Below are 5,960 nucleotides of genomic sequence, written 5' to 3'. Positions count from 1 at the left end.
CTAGGAGTTGTCCTTAGGCTCCAGAGCACAGCCAGGAGCTCCGCTAGCCAGCGTGCGCCAAATTTGTTCAATCGGTTGAAAATTCTGGGTTTGAGGCCTTGAAGAAGCATGTCGTTTGCGCGCTCGACCTGCCCGTTCGTCCGGGGGTGCGCGACGGCTGCCCAATCGATCCGGACATGTTGTTCATCACAGAATCGAACGAATTTCCTACCGGTGAATTGCGTGCCATTGTCCGTGATGATGGAGTTCGGTACTCTAAAGCGATGGACGATGTCGAGGAAGAACAGCACGGCTTGCTCGGATTTGATCGTGGATATTGGTCGAGCTTCAATCCATTTTGTAAACTTGTCTATGGTGACAAGCAGGTGGGTAAAGCCCCCGGGTGCCTTTTTGAGTGGCCCAACTAGGTCGAGCCCCCAGACCGCGAAGGGCCACGTGATGGGGATCATCTGGAGAGCCTAGGCCGGGAGGTGTGTTTGCCGAGCGTAGTACTGGCACCCTTCGCAGGTGCGTACAATTTGCTCGGCATCGGCTACTGCGGTGGGCCAGTAGAAACCTTGTCGGAATGCATTCCCAACCAAGGTTCTTGGTGCGGCATGATGACCACAGACTCCACCGTGGATGTCGCCCAGCAGGAGTTTTCCCTGTTCGCCAGGGATACAGAGTTGCAAAATTCCGATGTGACTTCGTTTGTAGAGTTTGCCCTCTATAAGAACGAAGGATTTGGCGCGTCGTGCGAGCCGTCGGGCATCTGTCTTGTCTGCCGGTAGTATGTCGCAGAGGAGGTAGTCGAGGTAAGGCATTCTCCAGTCATCGGGAGGGTTGGAGTCCACTGCTGGGTCCTCTTCAAGCTCCATGACCTCGGGGTCGGGAGGAGCGGTTGGAGGATCGGCCCCTGGAGTCGGACTAGATGGGCCATCGTCGGCTCGTTCCGACCCTGCGTAGCGCACCGAGGGTTTGCATTGATCACTGGCAAAGACGCCAATTGGGACTGGCTCTCGGCCGGATGCTGCTTTCGCAAGTGTGTCGGCTGCTTCGTTGAGGCGCCTTGGGATGTGATTGAGTTCGAGGCCGTCGAATTTGTCCTCCAGCCATCGGACTTCTCGACAGTATGCTTCCATCTTGGCGTCGTGGCAGCATGACTCTTTCATGACCTGGTTGACGACCAGCTGAGAGTCGCCCCTGACGTCGAGGCGTTGGATGCACAGCTCGATGGCGATTCGTAGGCCATTGATGAGCGCTTCGTATTCTGCAATATTGCTTGATGAGGGGAAATGAAGCCGAACCATGTACCTCATGTGGACCCCAAGGGGGGATACAAAGACTAGTCCTACCCCAGCGCCCTTCTTCATCAGCGATCCGTCGAAGTACATTGTCCAGTACTCTTGATCGATGGCTGCTGGTGGCATCTGGACCTCGGTCCACTCCGCGATGAAGTCAGCTAGTGCCTAAGATTTGATCGCCGTTCGAGGGGCATAAGAAATGCCCTGATCCATTAGCTCGAGTGCCCACTTTGCGGTTCTTCCCGTAGCATCATGGCTACGAATGACCTCGCCGAGGGGGAACGACGTCACCACTATCACGGGGTGTGACTCGAAGTAGTGACGTAGCTTCCTTTTGGTGATGAGGACGGTGTAGAGGAGTTTCTAGATCTGGGAGTAGCGGGTTTTGGAGTCGGTTAACACCTCGCTAATGAAATATATAGGGCGCTGCACCCTGAAGGCGTGCCCCTCTTCCTCTTGCTCTACTATTAAGGCGGAGCTGACCACTTGGGTGGTGGCCGATATATACAGTAGGAGAGATTCCCCGTCGTATGGAGGAACTAGGACCGACGGCTTAGTTAAAAGTCGTTTAACCATGTCAAGCGCCTCCTAAGCCTCGGCTATCCACTCAAAGCAGTCAGTTTTCTTCAGGAGTCGATAAAGGGGGAGTCCTCGTTCGCTGAGGCGTGAAATGAATCGGCTGAGGGCGGCAAGGCACCCTGTGATCCACTGAACCCCCTTTATGTTTTGGATCGGGCCCATCCTTGTGATGGCTGATATTTTCTCCGGGTTGGCTTCGATGCCTCGCTCGGAGACGATGAAGCTGAGCAACATGCCCCTCGGGACCCTGAAAATGCATTTTTCGGGATTGAGTTTGATGCCGTTTGCCCGGAGTTTCGCAAAGGTTTGCTCAAGGTCGGCGACAAGGTGGTCAGCTCGCTTGGATTTGACTACGATGTCGTCGACATAGGCTTCAACGGTTCGCCCGATGAGGTCTCCGAAGCAATTAAGCATACAGCGCTGGTACGTTGCCCCAGCATTCTTTAGACCGAACGGCATTGAGATGTAGCAAAATGATCCGAAGAGAGTGATAAAAGATGTCGCGAGCTGGTCGGACTCTTTCATCGCGATTTGATGGTAGCCGGAGTATGCGTCAAGGAAGCAGAGGGTTTCGCACCCCGAGGTGGAATCGACTATTTGGTCTATTCGTGGCAAAGGAAACGGATCCTTTGGACATGCTTTGTTGAGGCCGGTATAATTGACACACATTCTCCATTTCCCGCTCTTTTTTCGGACAAGAACAGGATTTGCTAACCACTCTGGGTGGTATACTTCCTTAATGAATCCTGCGGCCAGTAGTTTGGCTATCTCCTCGCCGATGGCCCTGCGTTTCTCCTCGTCGAAGCGGCGCAGGCGTTGTTTCACCGGCTTGGAGCCTGAGAGGATCTGGAGAGTATGCTCGGCGACCTCCCTCGGGATGCCCAGCATGTCCGAGGGTTTCCACGCAAAGATGTCTTTGTTGGCGTGGAGGAAGTCGACGAGCGCGCTTTCCTATTCGGAGGAGAGCGCGGTCCCGATACGGACTTTTTTGCCCTCGGAGCTGCTGGGATCCAAGAGGACCTCCCTGGAGCCTTCTGCTGATTCGAACGACCCGATTGATTTCTTTGCGTCGGGTGCCTCTTCGACGACCTTCTCCCTAAGGGTGGCGAGCTCTTTAGAGGCGATGACTATGGATGCGTGTCCGCAGCATTCGACCTCGCACTCGTAAGCGTGCTGGAAGGAGGTGCCGATGGTGATGACTCCGCGGGGGCCCGACATCTTCAGCTTTAGGTATGTATAATTGGGCACGGCCATGAACTTCGCGTAGTATGGTCGCCCCAATATGGCGTGGAAAGTCCCTGGGAACCCCACTACATCGAAGGTGAGGGTCTCAGTCCGATAATTGGACCGATCCCCGAAAGTGACGGGCAGGTCGATCTGCCCTAGTGGCACGGCTTGCCTTCCAAGCACGACGCCATGGAAAGGTGCTCGGATGGGACGGAGGTTCGTTCGATCGACGCCCATCTCGTCGAGCGTCTTGGCGTACATGATGTTGAGGCCGCTGCCCCCATCCATCAGTACTTTGGTGAGCCACTTTGGACCGACGATCGGATCGACGACAAGCGGGTATCTTCCCGGGTGTGGGATGGCATCCGGATGGTCGGTCCGGTCGAAGGTTATGGCGGATTCCGACCACCGGAGAAAGGCTGGCGTGGCCGGTCCAGCGGTATAAACCTCACGACGTGCGACCTTCTAGCGGTGCCTGGAGTCGTAGGCCGTTGATCCTCCGAACATCATGAGGGCGCCTGTCGGTGTTGGGAAGGTGTCGTCCTTCTCCTCTGCGTCGTCAGTGGTGGGGGCAGGCTCCTTCCCCTGCTCCCCCTTGGCCAAGTATTTGCGCATAAGGCCGCATTCCTTGTATAGGTGCTTGGTCGGGAAGGCGTGGTTCGGGCATGGCCCCTCGAGCATTTTCTCGAAGTGGTTCGGAGTGCCCTCCGTGGGCTTCCGGCCACCTTTGCGGTCGACAGCGGCCACGAGCGAGTTGTCGCGCCGTTGCTTCTTATTTTTCCCTTTGGCGGGACGGTTGGAGGCGCCTTCGCCGGTGTCCTCGTTCCGCCTTGTCTTTCCATCGGAGCAATCAAAGATGGCTCCGACCACCTCCTCTCCAGAGGCGTGACTGGTGGCGATGTCCAGGAGTTCCTTGGTAGTCCACGGGCCTCTGCGTCCTAGCTTGTGGACTAGGGATTCACAGGTCATCCTGGACAGAAAGGCTCCTATCACGTTGGCGTCGGCGACGTTCGGGAGCTCGTTGCACTGTCGAGAGAAGCGCCGGATGTACCCACGGAGGGTTTCATCGGCCTTCTGGCGGCAATTCTTGAGGTCCCATGGGTTTCCAGGGTGTTTGTACGTACCCTGGAAGTTGCCCACAAAGATCTCCATCAGATCCGTCCAACTCTGAATAGCATTGGACGGTAGGTGCTCCAGCCATGCTCGCGCCGAATCAGCCAAGAACAGCGGGAGATTGCGAATAATGAAGTTGTCATCACTCGCACCACCGGCCTGACATGCAAGTCGATAGTCTTCGAGCCAAAGCCCGGGATTTGTTTCGCCAGAATATTTAGGAATGTTGGTAGGCGGTCGATACCTTAGGGGGAACGCAGTGTTGAGGATGTGTCGACCGAAGGCCTGAGGGCCTGGTAGGCCGGGGGTCGGGCTCCGGTCCTCGTTGCTGTCGTAGCGTCCGCCACATCGGGGATGGTAGCCACGGCGCGCTGCTTCTCCATCGTCACCGTGGGCACGTCTCCGGGCATCGATGATGTTGCGTACGTCGCGGTCACGGCCGAGGCGTTGATGCACTGGGACGGCGGAGGGCTGCCCGCCGGCTGGCGGTGTTTGGTGTATGGATGTGTCCTTGGTGGGACGCACTGAGGGCGTGCGCTGGCTGGTGTCGGGTTCGCGTCATTGAGACAACGAACTTTCCGCCTACTGCGCCGCTGCACGCTCGAGCAACGTGCGAATCTCCCAGCGAGCGCGGTGATCCTCGGACGTCGCGGCCTCCGGAAGGCCATGCAGCAAGGCGGTTGCTGCGGCGATGTTCTGGCTAGCTCGGGCAAAGTGAGGAAGGGCCCCATCGTCGGTGAGGATCCTTTGATGTACGGTGCGGGCCATGGCGCGCGTGCGCCCCCCGTCTTTGCGGCGTTCAATCTCGCGATTGATGTCTGCATATTCCCGGATGAGCCCTTGCCCGACCTCATCGATCTCTTGCTGACGGGCCCTCAGCTGCTCCATCCTTAGGTGAGATGGGGCTGTCATCTCTTCCCCGGATCTGCTATCAGGGTTGTTTGTAGGGGTGACCTCTTCCCTGGAGGCGCTTTTGATGTGACCTTCGGGGGTCTGCGTCATGAAGCACTCCCGAGAAGGGTGGTGGCTCCCCCTACTGGAATCCGAGCTAGAGAACGATCCCGGCTCCTCGTTGAGGAGCTCGTAGAGGGTCTCCGTATCCCGCTCAATCGCCCCCATAAACTCGATGTCCGTGGGTGATTGAACCATACGTAGTGCCAGAAGGCGGCTAGCGGTCGCCGCAGCGTTGCGGAGACCGAACAGAAACGCTATCGGGGCGCTCCGTATGGACCCTTTTGGACACAGGGTGGCGTTGTGAGAGGCCTCCTTTGATGACGGGAATCCCCGGGAGTTGCCCGGTGGGCCCTCAAGCCTAAGATAGCTGAGGTTGATGGAAGGGGGAGATGAGGCGGCTGAGTGAGTCAGCGCCAGCTCTCCTCCTAGTGTGATGATGAAATCTAGGTCGCCGAAACGCACGTGTGCGCCCGAGGCCCAGGTGATTGCGTGGGAGGCCATCCAAGGCCTGATTTGGAACACACAAGTCCCCTACCTGGCGCGCCAACTGTCGGTGTTTCGTACAAGCACCGGCAAGTAAATTTATAGTAATGCACGTTAGGCTCGGATGGTGCGCTAAAGGACACAAGATTTATACTGGTTCGGGCCGAATGTCCCAACATCCAGTTTGCTGCTGCTCGTGTTATTAGCACCGTGAACGGTCTGTAGTAAGGGGTACAAATGATCGAGAGAGGGACTGGTCCCCAGTCTCTGATGGAAGGGTTGAAAGGAGGTCAAGAGCTTCGTAGCCGCTTGACTGTGTGT

The sequence above is a fragment of the Miscanthus floridulus genome, chromosome 3, assembly GCF_019320115.1.
Source record: "Miscanthus floridulus cultivar M001 chromosome 3, ASM1932011v1, whole genome shotgun sequence".
NCBI classification, from domain to species: Eukaryota; Viridiplantae; Streptophyta; class Magnoliopsida; order Poales; family Poaceae; genus Miscanthus; species Miscanthus floridulus.
This window is presented reverse-complemented; position numbering follows the sequence as displayed.